Here is a 15,210-nt window from a genome sequence, read left to right as displayed (position 1 = left end):
GTGAGGAGTGCCTGGGTGCAGCATGAAAGATGGGACCCCCTCAAGGAATAAGTTGTGACCAAGGAACAGAGGGGAAAAGAAGAATTCGTTCTAGAAAGTTGTTCCTTCAATGGTCATAGATATCACTAAACAATATACATCAAATTATTTAAGAAAGGTGACAGAATTATATAACAATGTTTACTTTATCATAGTTTCTATTTTCATTTAATGCAGTTTTTCATTTCACTTTTTTATATAAAAAAGACATAATTCATCATAAATACATTTTTCAAACGAATATTTTTTGCTTTTAAGAACAAACACAATTATTAACGCACCAGTGATTGAAAAATTATACAAAGTTATAGTATACAATTGATTTTTAAGAAAACCACCTGATATTAAATACTCAACTCAATTCACTGACATACACACATACATACCACAAACAACCCACACTACCAAAAGGGGAAAAAGGGAGAAACTAAGTATTAATTGACAGGTTCACAAGTTGTCAAATACTAGGGTCTCAGAAGAGATTCGAGACCCCCGCACATGATCGGTCGACGCGCGTTTCGGTGGGTAAACCACCTTCCTCAGGACCTTTTTTCTCTTGTGGATCAAAGATATCAGGGGACCTAAAAAGATTTGTTTTCAAAAAAGAGAAGAAAATATATCTGTCACCAACCCTTCTCATAGTAATTTGAAAACAAAAGCACCAACACAACAAAAGAACATTGTTTAGATTTTGCATGGCCGCTCCTCACATGACCAATGATTGCAAGAAAGACATATGCACAAAAACCATTTACTCTGATATAGATGGGTCATAATATAAATTTAAGACTCAAATTGCATGAAAACGAAAGATGAATTATACTTGTGTTATTTAACTGAATTCCTTTTATGCTAATTTGAGACATAAGAGGCACTGTCATTTTAACCAAGACATGATTCTACTTACGGTAAAAAACAAGCAGGTTTATATTTCTTTGGTACTCATTTCCTATCAGTTGATAGATTTTAGGACAGGATACATGTTAAGGGGCACCTGCATAAAAGATACAACGACCCTTACTCTATATTCCACAACTAAATGGGCACAACATCCATTTACCTATTGGTGGTTAATCTTACCAGTTTGCGTTACAAGACAGGGTGCAATTACTCCAATCTGTTCAGAGGTAGTTGTCTATTCTCCAGGAAGTCGAATTAGCTACAAAATAAACGTACCCATATGTAATATCCCATTTCTTCCTTTGGTTTGCAAGCACGATATTAAACAGGGTGCAAACTTCCTAAAGGGCATAACGCTCAAGAATATACCTTTTAATGGTTGAAGATGCCCTCAACGGTGCGACACAGGTAGATAAAAGAAGGTCTCAACAACTGCGGTCTAAGAGAGTAAGAAAGGGAGGCAAATACCATATCGTCAGATGTTTTTCACTATGGTGCATCAAGTTGTTCAAATGAATACAAGGAAGATGATCTTACATCTTATTCCTGGGACGGAAATGAAAAGTATTCCTTTCTTTAGTCGGGTTTATAACGCCGTTCTTAAGACGGAAATGGAGAGTATTCCTTTCTTTAGTCGGGTTTATAACGCCGTTCTTTATACTGCATCCATCTAAGGTATAAGGAAGTTTGAGATGTTTACACGAACGGAAACAAATCGGTAAATGCAGAGTTCTATAAAGTCTCTAGTCTCACAGGTTTATGGCAAGATGGTCACGGCAAGATTTAAAAACGGAGACAAAACGGTAAATGCAAAGTAACGTAGAGCCTCTAATCTCACGAGATTATAACGGGATAGTCACGGCAGGAAATTAAGTCGGTGCAATGGACAAACAGCGTCTCCGATGGCTACGTACCCGAACATATAAAGTCGCGGAGTCTGCTTTCATCTTCCTTGGCAATCGGCGATAGGCGGCATACTGCGTCTTGGGTCCGGTTTATAAACCCTCCCTTCGAGTGTGAAATGACACGTTATTTTATCGCGATAAAATGGGTGTCGGATCGCAGTTGACATAGAAGATGGACTCTCATTTACTGGCGTATACTCGCGTCGAAGTTCGAGTAAACACAAAAAGTGGACACTAATTTATTAGTCAATTTCCCGACGTATCACCGTAGCCTTAGCTCTAACTAAACGTCATAGATGCGCTAGTCAGTGACTAAGGACATATACGTGACGCCAGTTGCGGCTGGGAAGCGAAGATATAAGTAAAGAAGGGAAATAAATCGCGTGAAGTAAGCCAACAGTATGCAGAGTCGACAGGATCAATTAATAGTCAATAACAAGGGTCAAAGAGTTACATGGGTGAAGTCAGCCAAATCAGTGGAGCGGGTAACCATAATTAAGTGTCGTAAGGGGAAAACTCAGTGTGTATACATTCTGGCATAGTCCAACAAAATAGTTATGGGTACAGTTTAACAAGGTACAGAGAGATAAGAGGAAGGACCAAAGTTGCAATGATGGTCAGAAGATGGTAGCTCAGAACTAAATACTAAGGTATAGATTCTGGATGGAGATAGGATCTACATATGTTTATTTTGTGACATACCAGGAAATTTCCTCATTCAGTCCATGTTTCACACTATCAAGATGGTATATCCAAAAGGTTTCTCGTTTCTTGCGGGTAACTTCATTGGGCTGGCCTATTTTAGATATTACTTTTTCTAATATCGACCATTTAATATCTTGCTCAGAATGGTTTTTATCCAAACAATGTTGGACTAAGGGTGCCAACAATTTTTTAGTCTTGATGGCAGACTTGTGTTCACTGTAACGGACGCGAAATTCACGACCCGTTTCTCCCACATAGGCCAAGCCACAACTGCAGAAGAGAATGTAGACAATGTTGCTGCTGCGACAGTTGGTCAGATGTCGTAGTTTAATCTCTCTGTCGTTATATTTGATGGTCTCAGATGTAATTGCTGAGTCACATGCGTGGCATGAGCCACATCTGTGGTTACCTAGAACAGCCGGTAAGCCAGTAATAGAACGCGGGTTTTCTGAAGGGACACTTTTGTTTTGTCTAGTATGTACTAACATGTCCCTAAGGTTTCTATTTCTTCTGTAGGCTACCAATGGTGGTGGTAAAGGGGGAACATTGTCATCACAATTTAAAATTCTCCAGTTCTTATTAATAATATTCCTGATTTTAAAATTCAGGGTGGAGTGATTGATTACACATGTAATCCGATTTTGTTTCATACGTTTGGTGCCTTGAAGTAATGCAGTCCTATCATAATATTTGGCTCTCTTATAAGCATGCCGCATGAGGCGGTGGGGATATCCTCTTTTGAGTAGCCTTTCTTGGAGGGCATCTCCATGCTTATGAAAGGATTTCATGTCCGTACAGTTGCGACGGATGCGTAGGAATTCCCCAAAGGGGATAGATTCTCTTTGACAGTTGGGGTGATAACTGTCGAACTTAAGAATAGTGTTCTTGGCTGTGCTTTTTCTAAAAAGGCTTACTGACAGGTGACCATTAGTATCTTCAATGTTGATGTCTAAGAAGTCCACTTTATAGTTGTTAAAATTCACTGTGAACTTCAGATTAGTATCACTGGCATTCAACCAAAGAATAAATGATTGTAAAAGTTCTTCCGGGCCTTTCCAAATAAAAAAAATGTCATCTATGAAACGTTTCCAAACGGAAACATTTTCAAAAAATGGGGCCAGTTCGTTGTAGATGTTCTTGAGCTCCCATTCTCCCATAAAGGTATTAGCCACACTAGGGGCACAAGAAGCTCCCATTGATGTCCCTTTGATTTGTTTATAGAGACGACCATTACACTCAAAGAAATTATTCAGCAAGACGACCTCCAGACATTGCAAAATAAACATGTCAGGGCGGTCCGACGGGTATCTCTGTAGTAGGTCTGAGACCGCCTGTAACGCTCGGCATTGAGGAATATTGGTGTATAATGCCTCAATGTCGAGCGTCACCAGGATGTCTGAGTCAGAATTAAATGGTAGGCCCTCTATCTTATTAATTATGTCCCCAGTATCTCGAATGTAAGAGGTATACTTCTGGGTCAGGGGGCAGAGGAATCTATCCACATACTTTGACAGTGGTTCCGTGCATGACCCAATGGTCGATATTATGGGTCGCATAGGTGGATTCGTTTCTGACTTATGAGTTTTGGGCAGGCCATAAAGAGCAGAGGTAATGGGGGAAGATTTATTCAAAAAAACATATTCATCATCACAGATGAGCCCATCTGTGAATGCTTCACGAGTTAGTTCTTGAATATGCTTATTTAGTCTTTCCAATTCCTTTCGTTGAGCTGGTCTATAATGGTCTGTTACTGATAGCATCTCAGACATTTTCTCATCATAAGTAGTTCTATCAAATATGGTGATACCCCCACCTTTATCACAGGGTTTAATAATGACTGAGGGGTTTGTTTTCAAGTCATTAAGAGATGCAGTTTCTGAACTAGATAGATTAGATTTAGGTTTGTAAGGATTTTTTACAACTTTTGCAATATCTCGAAGAACGCTTTGTTCAAATATCCTTACGTCTGTACTTACCATGTCCAATGTCGGAGTGAAGGTCGATGGGGGTTTACACCCGGAAAGATTATTGTCTTCCTCATGTTGGGGTCGATCAGAGAAGAATTTATTTAATCTCACCTTTCGAAAGAAGGCAAACAAATCTTCATGTAGTTTAAATTTGTTCAAGTGTGCACTTGGAACAAAAGATAACCCCTTACTAAGGATTTGTATGTCCTCGGGTTTAAGTGGCAGGGAAGACAGGTTGTAAATGGGTAGATTTTCTGCAGTGATGGAAATGGGATCCTTTGTACTTCCTACCACCAGTACTGCTGATTGCGTGTCCTCACGTACTGTTGTGGAGGTTGAGGGCTCATTTGGGCTTGTGCTTGGTCCTGCCATCGTACATTCCTCCCTCTGTATTGGCCCCGGGGTAAAAAACCCCTTCCATTAAACGGGCGTTGAGTAGATCTACCTCTAAATGGTCTAGAGTTGTATTGCCCATTATTCATCTCTTGGTAGTTATCCCCATCTGATCCAGAGGAGCCAGAGTCTGAGAAGTTCGTGAACCTCCTCCCAGGGTAGCTATTAAAGTTAGGATTATAGTTACCTTGTGTCCCTTCCTGATAATAATTGGGGGTAAGGTAAGGATAGATTTTTTCTTTGGTAAACCACCTAACATCCTTTCTCAGCTTCTCTGTCTTTTTGTTAGTTAGGTAGATCTCAAAGTCCTTCATTTCAGTTTGTATTTTTTCCAGGCTGTTCTTAGCTTCGTCCACTCAAGAATATACCTTTTAATGGTTGAAGATGCCCTCAACGGTGCGACACAGGTAGATAAAAGAAGGTCTCAACAACTGCGGTCTAAGAGAGTAAGAAAGGGAGGCAAATACCATATCGTCAGATGTTTTTCACTATGGTGCATCAAGTTGTTCAAATGAATACAAGGAAGATGATCTGCACCCTGTTTAATATCGTGCTTGCAAACCAAAGGAAGAAATGGGATATTACATATGGGTACGTTTATTTTGTATCTCTTCTGAGACCCTAGTATTTGACAACTTGTGAACCTGTCAATTAATACTTAGTTTCTCCCTTTTTCCCCTTTTGGTAGTGTGGGTTGTTTGTGGTATGTATGTGTGTATGTCAGTGAATTGAGTTGAGTATTTAATATCAGGTGGTTTTCTTAAAAATCAATTGTATACTATAACTTTGTATAATTTTTCAATCACTGGTGCGTTAATAATTGTGTTTGTTCTTAAAAGCAAAAAATATTCGTTTGAAAAATGTATTTATGATGAATTATGTCTTTTTTATATAAAAAAGTGAAATGAAAAACTGCATTAAATGAAAATAAAAACTATGATAAAGTAAACATTGTTATATAATTCTGTCACCTTTCTTAAATAATTTGATGTATATTGTTTAGTGATATCTATGACCATTGAAGGAACAACTTTCTAGAACGAGGAGTGCCTGGGTGACCGTCTTTCTGGTTCCGGGGGAGATCCATCGGAAGATCTTACGGTGCATGTGTAGGGTGTTGAATCATGATGACGAGACGGCGTTGACTTGTCTGGTCATCGAGAGGGAGGAGTCTAGGATGAAGCCTAGGTTACGTGCGTGGTCCATTGGGAGTGGTGCCCAGGGCAGGGGGCCACCAGGAGTCGTCCCAGGCGGAGGGCGATCATCCCAGGATGTGGACTTCCGTCTTGTCTGAATTCAGTTTTAGGCGGCTGTACTTCATCCACTCGGCGACGTCTTTCATCCCTTCGTGTAGGCTGGTTCTGGCGGTGGCGGGGTCATTTGTGAGGGAGATGATCAGCTGGGTGTCATCGGTTTAGGAGATGATGTTGAGGTTGTATTTGTGTGCGATGGCTGCGAGAGGGCTCATGTAGGCGTTGAAGAGGGTTGGGCTGAGTGATGATCCTTGTGGTACGCAGCAGGTGACTTCGGTGGCCTCGGAGCTGAACGGGGGGAGGCGGACTCTCTGGGTTCTTCCGGCGAGGAACGAGATGATCCTCTCCAGTGCCTTCTCTTGGATGCCGATGTTGCTGAGGCGCTGCACTAGGGTGCGGTGGCAGACGGTGTCGAATGCTGCAGAGAGGTCCAGGAGGATGAGGGCCGCTGTGTCCTCATTGTCGAGCAGGGATCTGATGTCATCAGTGGCTGCGATGAGGGCGGTTTCGGTGCTGTGGTTGGCTTGGAAACCGGACTGTGATGGGTCGAGGGATCCGTTTGTCTCGAGGAAGGCGGCAAGCTGTCTGTTGACGGTCTTCTCGATGACTTTGGCAGTAAAGGGGAGAAGCGAGATGGGGGGGATGTTCTTGAGGTCGGTGGGGCCCGCTGTTGGTTTCTTCAGGAGAGCGCTGAGCTCGGCGTGCTTCCAGATCTCTGGGAAGGTGGCGGTGTTGAAGGAGGCGTTGATGATGTCCCGGAGTTGGGGTGCGATGATGGAGTCGGCCTTGTTGAAGACGTGGTGGGGGCAGGGGTCCGTTGGTGATCCGGAGTGGATGGTGTTCATCGTGCGGGCGGTGTCTTCAGTGCTGACCGGGATCCAGGCGCCGAGGGTGGTGGTGGGGGGTGTTGGTTTGGTGGTAGGGTGCGTGGTTGGTGTACCGAAGCTGTTGTGTATGTCGGCGATCTTGCGGTGGAAGAACGAGGCGAGTGAGTCGCAGAGGTCTTGCGAGGGAGTGATGTCGTTGTTTCTGACGCTGGGGTTGGAGAACTCTTTGACGATGCTGAAGAGTTCCTTGCTGTTGTAGGCGTTGTTGTCCAGTCGTTCTTTGAATGTTGTCCTTTTGGTGGTGCGGATCAGCTGGTGGTGTTTGCGGGTGGCGTGCTTGAGGGCAGTCATGTTTCTGTGGTCTGGTTGTGGCGCCAGGCTTTCTCGAGGGTGCGGCAGTTCTTCTTGGAGTTCTTGAGTTTGTCGGTGAACCAAGAGGCTTTCTTGCTGCCGGGTCTGCTGGGAGGGTTCTTCAGTGGTGCGAGGTAATCTGCCCAGGTGGTGAGCCACTGTGTAAGGTTGCTGGCTGCTTCGCTGGGGTCCATTGTGCTGGCGGGAGGGTTCTGACTGAGGGAGGTGATGAGCTGGTCAGCCGTGATCTTGCTCCAGTTTATGCGGGGGATCTGCTACAGGTGGTGGTGGTTCGTGGTTCTCCTGAAGCTGAAGTGGACGCAGCTGTGATCAGTCCAACGGAGTCCGGTGGAGTGGCTGAAGGAGATGTGCTTGCTGGAGGAGAAGACGGGGTCAAGCGTGTGGCCGGCGTAGTGGGTGGGGGTGTTGACCAGTTGCTTGAGTCCGAGGTTGGCGAGGTTGTCCAGCAGGGCGGCAGTGTTGCAGTCCTTGTTGTTCTCCAGGTGGAAGTTGAGGTCCCCTAGGAGGATGACGTCTGAGTAGGCGAGGGTGTGCGGGCTGATGAAGTCTGCGATGGCTTCGCTGAATTGTGTGCGTGGTCCCGGGGGTCTGTAGATGAGGGTGCCTCTGAGGGTGGTCTTGGGGTCGGTGTGTATCTGGAAGTGGAGGTGTTCGGCGGCGGTGAAGGTGTCGTTGGAGTTGGTCGTGATGCGATGGTGTTATTGTGTACAATGGCGATGCCTCCTCCAGTCTGGTTGGCGCGGTCCTTCCGGGTGATCTTGTATCCGTCCGGGATGGCTATGGAGATGTTGGGCGCTGAGGAGGCGTTCATCCAGGTTTCTGTGAGGAAAGTGACGTCTGGTTATGTTGTGTCGAGCAGGTTCCAGAGTTCCACGCTTGCCTGTGGACGGGCCGTGTGTTGAGCAGGATGCACTTGAGGTTGTTGCTGCTGGTGCTCGGCTTGTCGGGTGCGGTGCAGGTCCGGAGGCAGGTGAACTTGCAGGCTTGGCAGGTGAAGGGTCCGTGGGTGCGTTTCAGGGTGGCTCGGTATCATGCGGGGTTCCGGTCGGGATTGAGTGCGTTGAGGGTGGCAGCATCGTAGGTCGGTCGTGTGGGCTGGCATCCTCGGGGGCCAGGGGTTCTGGCGCTGGGCGCGGTCCAGGCGCGGACAGGCGCAGATGGGCGTAGACAGGCTTGCCTTTAGCGCGCCCTCAGCGCACAATCAGCGCACCCGCTGTGCACGTCCGCTGCGCACGTCCGCTGCGCTTCCGTGCAGCGACCTCCATAAATGGCAAAGTGGCAGGGAGGAGCAGCTGGGAGGCGGGAGCGGGGTGGCCAATGGCGGGAACAGAAGAGAAAGGGGGCAGGCCGCAGGGGAGCAGCGGCGGGGAGCGGGGAGGGGAAGAAGCGACGGGAACGATCACGGGTGCACGGGGACGGCTAAATAACAGGGGCACAGCTAAATACAAGACTGGCAAAAAACAGCAATACAGAAGAACAAGGGATTGGTAAAAAAACGGGGGCACAAGCAGAGACAACACAATACTGGCACAAGTCACAGGAATAACACAACAGACTGGCGCTCAGCCGGAGCGAGGCAGCAGCGGAGGGGTCAGGGGTCCTGGCACTCACGGGGGGGGGAGCCGTGTGGTGTATCGAGCGACCGGCCCTGCAGGCAGGGACAAAGGTCACATCTCTCATCTAATGCTAATGGCTGTTTGCTAGTATTCTTCTGTCTCCACTTAAATGCTGTAATTGACCTGCGTGAGGGACTTCTTTACCATTAATGCCCCCTAACCATACCTGCTGGCTCCCTCCCATATGCCTCAGTCTAATGTGGTAACACTAGCACATTAAAACCAGGCCCAATTACTTTGTGAATGTTTGTTACCATTGTTAATTAATACATGGGCCACACATATTATATGTCATGTTTGATAAAATCGGGTGCCAACTGTTTTGTGAAATGCATGCTTCCCAGTCGATGGTGGAACTCCTGTCAGACTAGTGCTCACCCAGACTACAGAAAATGTTTCAAATTCTCAAAACGTTGGTCAGTGTTCACTGAATTTCACATGCATAAGCACAGATGTACCCCAGAAGACTACTCAAAATGTCCTGAAATATCGAGACAGACTTCAAATGTTGTAGCAAAAACGTTTGTTGGAGTCCCCAGGGAAAGGGAATCTCTCCTCTAACTATAGCGGTGCTTGAACTGTGTGCTAACGGGATGGTAGTTTGACTTACAGACATACAGGAAGGGGCAGTGAGGGAGGAGACCAGTGATAAATGGACTGAAGACCTGGCAGAGTGGGCATGGCTGCTCCAGAACTCACTGCACCTAGATGTGGTACGCTACGGGGTTAACGATAATACGAAAGCCAGAACCACAACACGTAGCCCTACTGCCTACTATAAGTCTCAGATAAGAGGGGTAGAAGACGGAAACAGTAGTTAACTTCCTGGAAGACCGGTGGAAAAACACAGAACCACATGTGGTAAATGAGTAGTTGGGCCAGCAGTTTGCGGGAATTGATCATGATAGAACCACGAGGCTGAAAAAAAAAAGGTTATCGTAAGATGATAATGCAGAAAAAATACCAGACTTATCTGCGCCATGCGCAGAATCTCACATTTATTGTTTGTTTTGCAGAGTTTTATATATCGAGAACTTGACCCGAATCGGGTACCAGAGCGCTTTACATTGCACCAGTTATGTTACATGAGGACACACATTCATTTTTGTCAGGCACGGGGAGATTAAGGGCCATATGTATCATCATACTATTTTGCATTTCCTAAATAGCGAATTTTAAGGAATCGCTATTTAGGAAATGCAAAATGGTATGTATGAACAAAATCGCATTTCATTTGCGATTCCTTAAGCTTCCTAAATTGCGAATTTGCATTTTGCGAATTCGCAATTAAGGAATATTTTCCAATGCATTCCTATGGGCCAGGAGGCCCATAGGAATGATTTCCAAACAATTCTCAAATTGCGAATTCGCACATTGCTAATCGCAATTTGAGAATTTTTGCAAGGGTGCAGGGGTGTCTCAAGGACACCCTGCTGCACCCCTGTAAATTACATGTGTGTGCATATGGCGCACATACATGCCCAATAGGCATGTATGTGCGTCATATGCCACCCTCACAAATGCACAATTGTGCATATTTACAAGAAATCGCAAATTACCACCAACTACAAGTTGGTGGTAATTTGCGATTCCTTAACCAAAATTCGCTAGCCAAAAATGCTACATACATAGCATTTAAGGAATCGCAAAATTGCCATTCCCTAAATGCTATGGCAAAATAAGGAATCGCACAAGTTTGCAATTCCTTATTTTGGGAATGTTTCATACATCCCAGAACATGCAAAAAGGCCGTTTGCGATTCGCAAAGGCCGAAATTCTGCGAATTTTGGCCTTTGCGAATCACAAAAGGCTTGATACACATGGCCCTAAGTGATTTGCCCAGAATCACAGGATGTTTGGCGTCGTTACCGAGACTCGAACCCAAATCCCCAGGTCCGAGGTTGAGAGCCCCAGCCGTTAGGCCCACTCTTCAGTTTATAACGAATAAACAAGCCCTGGAGGTGTTGGCGCATAAAACAACAAAATAGGGTCTGGATTCAGAGAACATTGCAGGGCACCTCTTTGCTGGTGGATAACAATGCTAGCATTTAAAATCAGTGTCTGATTTTCTTTTTGCGGTCGTTGCCACAATTGCTTAACACCATCGCTGCTTATGGTTTTCCCCTCCTGTGCTGCAGATCCTTTACTCCCATTGTTCATGACGAGCACAGCTCAACCGTGCCAAGGAATCCGAAAGGTATCGCCTTTTCAGTGTATGAAATACTTTAACAAGCTGGTCGTGCTCTCAAATCCCCTGGGAAGAAGCAAACAGTGTTTTCTGTTAAAGGGAGCCCTGGACCCTGCAGGGCGGCTCAAACAAAACAGAAACGGAGCGCCCGTCAAACAATCCAGAAACAGAAAGATGTAAAGCTAAGTTTGAGTATTACAAAGGGTATTTATTGTACAATTCAAAGTGGCAGCATGGGTCTTCAATAAAAAACCTGGTGCGTTTCTGCTCCCATTCCAGAGCCATGATGACAGGGGTAAAGGATTACCTATTAGATAATCCCTCATTTAAATGCAAAACGCAATGCACATTTTTATTTATGCGTTTTTATATAGCGCGGACTTTACGCAAAGGTGTCAGAGCACTTCACAATAGGAACAGTAATGATACATGAGGAGAAATTTACAAGTGAACAATTACAAAAGCAAACGTTAAAATACATGAGGCAAAAGTGACAATTGTGAGCAAACAAAATACAAAAGGTAGCAAACTGTACATTACAGGAGGAAAAGTGATATGTGTGCAGGTTACAAAAGCGTACAAAGTACAAGTAGAGGTATAGTACTGCAATAAATGGCAGACACTCAAGCTCAAGAACAAACGTTACGTAGGCAATGGTGGCACTTGTGCAAATATCTAAAGCAAACAAAATGTGAGAGTAGCAAACAGTGTTACAAGAGAAAAGTGACGTGTGCATGTTACAAAAGAGTACCAAACACAGGTAGAAGGATAATACTGCAATAAATGGCAAACACTCCAACCACAAGAACACACTGGGAAGGCACTTCCATAGTCATGGAGAATAGAATTTTCTATAATGGAAGGTCTTCCTTCAGATAATATAAAGGGCGTGAATTACATTTAGAGGTGTCTTTGGAAGAGGAGAACTTTGAGGTCCGATTTGAAGGCCTGGGAGGAGGTGGTGGTCTGGAGCTGAGGCGGAAGTGAGTTCCAGATTCTCACTGCATTGCCTAAAAAGGATTGGGCCATCGATCTTTCCTTCTTGAAAGTGGAAGGCTCAAGCAGTAAATTGTCCGCATTACGAGATGGTCTAGAGCCTCCAGAGAGTTTCAGTTTATTCGCCAGGTAGCGAGGAGAGGAGTGCAAGGCTTTGTGGGTGATACGGGCAGTCTTGTAGATAGCTCTAGACTCGATGGGAAGCCAGCGGAGGGTGGATAACATTGGTGTTATGTGGTCGCTTCTTTTGGCCCCATAAATGAAACGAGCTGCTGAATGGAGAACAGATTTAAGGAGGGACAGGTGGTATTTGGGGGGGGGGGCAGAAAGAAGAGAATTGCAGTAGTCCAGTCTGGAGAGGACCAGCGATTGCACCAGGATTTTGAGGTCTTGCTCCGAGAAAAAGTGACAAATTCCCCAAAGAAGGCCAGTTGGTATCGAGCAGACGGCAATGGAATTGATGTGGGAGATTAGATTGAGTTTTTTGTCGAGTATGACACCAAGGGATTTTGCGCTGTCGACAATGATGATTCATCTGATCCATCCATGATTGAACCAGGGGAGGAGAAAGTGAGGCGGAGAGGAAGATGAATTCAGTTTTGGAGGGATTCACAATCAGTTGATGAGTTGACATCCAGTTTTGAATGGAGTCGAGAGTAGAGCTTAGGATGGCTAGATCGTGAGTGAAGGCAACCTTGAGGTAGATTTGAGTGTCACCTGCATAGAGATGATAGTGGATCCGGGATTTACTAAGGAGATTTCCCAGTGGTTCTAAATCGAGATTGAACAATGTGGGTGCAAGTATAGAGCCTTGAGGAACACCTTGACCTAGCGCCAAAGGAGATGAAAGACTGTTCGCTATTTTGATCATTTGGGATCTATCAGAGAGGAAGGAAGCAAACCATTTAAGCTCAGTGCCCTCCATGCCCATTCTCTGTTGAAGAGTGTTGAGGAGAGTGTTGTGATTGACAGTGTTAAAGACTGCAGAAAGGTCAAGGAGAATTAGAAGACAGGACGTCCCCGATTCGAGTATCTGAAGCGCGTCTTCAATCACTTGCAGTAGGGCTGTTTCAGTGCTGCAGTTTTGGATGAAGCCGGACTGTCAAGAAGATCATTGTCCTTGATATGACGAGAGAGTTGTTTCGCTACACATCTTTCTGTGATCTTCGCAAGAAAGGGTAGGTTAGTGATGGGGCGGAAGTTGTTGAGGTCATTTGCATCAGCAGTGGGGTGACCTGCCCAGTTTTGAAGGAGACAGGAAGGGAGACTTGACAGAGGGAGAGGTTGGCCAGAGTGGTCCAATAGGAAAGAGAATAGGTATTGAAGTCAATGGCACTGGGGATGGGGTCAAGAGCATGGTTGGAGGGCTTTGTTTCGAGGATGCAATTGAGGAAGGCATCTTCAGAGATGGGGTCAAAGTTCTGCCAAATGGCTAAGGATTTGCGCTCCTTTGGAGGGGTAGGATGAGTGACCTGATCCACAAGGGATTTCACTTTTTTGTCAAAGAATATAGCAAAATCCGCTGCTTTCTTTGTAGAATCCTCCAACTTGGAGGTTGGGGGAGAGCAACTAGGATTCTTTATGAGATCGAATAGTTTTTTGGGTCTATTTTTGGCTGAGTCAAGGATGGTTCTGAAGTGCGACGCTTTCCCAAGGAAGATGTGCTTGTGGTACTTGGATCTTGCTGAATGAAGCTTGGCCAAATTATCGGTGGAGGGCGCTTGCCTCCATTTGTTTCTCCAGAAATTCTAGCTGCTTCCTTTCTTGATAGAGGAATTTGTTGAACGAAGGTGCTGAGGGAGTGGGCCGTTTCTTTTTACTTTGGAGAGGAGAGACATTATTGATTTTGACTGCAAGGACTGTGAGGCATTGGGAGGTTCGGGTCTAGCCTTGGAAGTGATAACAAGGCTGAGGGAACCAACATCAATATTTTTAGCGTCACAGAACCAGGAGGTAGCCCTCTTAGGTTTTCCAAGAGTTATAGAGTGTGATAGGTGATGAGAGAATGGGATGAGGAGGTGGTCAGACCATTCTACATGAATAGGGGTAGTGAGAGAAAGCATGCCTGCTTTAGAAATAACAAGGTCCTGGATTGAGCCCTTAGAGTGTGTAGATTCTGTGCAGTGTTATATAATATCTTTTGCAGAGAGGAAGGTGGCCAGCGAGTTCGCAGAAGAGTCTTGCGGTAAGCCCCAGTGGAGATTGAAGTCTCCCACGAAGGTCTGATTGTCACTTTGCGAGTATTGGTTGCTGATGAAGTCAGTGAGTTCCTCCATAAACGAAGGGCAACTACAAGGCCGGCGGTAAATGGCATGGAATCTGAGGGGTGAAAGGTGGTGCAATTGAAGCTCAAGAGAAAGGCATTCAAAAGTGTGGAAGGAGCGTGGTAGTCTTTCAAAACTTCAATACTCAGCATGCACTATTGGTAAAATACAAACTATATAATCATCGGTCCTCTAAATTTGACCCTCTGACTGGGATGTCCATATGGGTCAGGTGCCCATACCAATGAAAAGCACTCTTTACACTATAGAAAGCATGCACTGCAGTGCACAAAGAGCACTTGACTGTGACGCAAATTTATCCCAGAATGAGCATAGCACCAAGCAAAGAAGCAAGCAACCCAGTTTCGGCGTCTCACACGCCTTGGTCACGTGTTGAGGAACCGAGTGAAACGTAACCGAAATAGAAATGGACGCAAACATAAACAACGCGGAGCGACTCGATAATATGAACTTAATGCAGTAAAGGCAGCAGCCATTTGTGGATGTAGTTGACACAGTTAATCACAGCAAAGTATATCATTTTTACATTGGGCTAGTGGTTTATCAAGCCCCTTACGTCTTTAAGATATTGAACAATATAAAACACGTAATATTTGAAAACTCAACATTTCATGATGATTGCAGTATAATAGTAGTATGTTCTACATAGGACAGTCATGCCAATGCACACTGCCATGTACACGTTCACCCAATCTACAATCACAGTAGACAAAAAATTGCAGGTAAAATCTAAAGTGATTTGTGCCAATATAAGTCTGGTAGGA

The sequence above is a fragment of the Lissotriton vulgaris genome, chromosome 6 (assembly GCF_964263255.1).
Source record: "Lissotriton vulgaris chromosome 6, aLisVul1.2, whole genome shotgun sequence".
Taxonomy (NCBI): Eukaryota; Metazoa; Chordata; class Amphibia; order Caudata; family Salamandridae; genus Lissotriton; species Lissotriton vulgaris.
The sequence above is the reverse complement of the archived record's forward strand: the minus strand, read 5'-3'. Positions refer to the sequence as shown.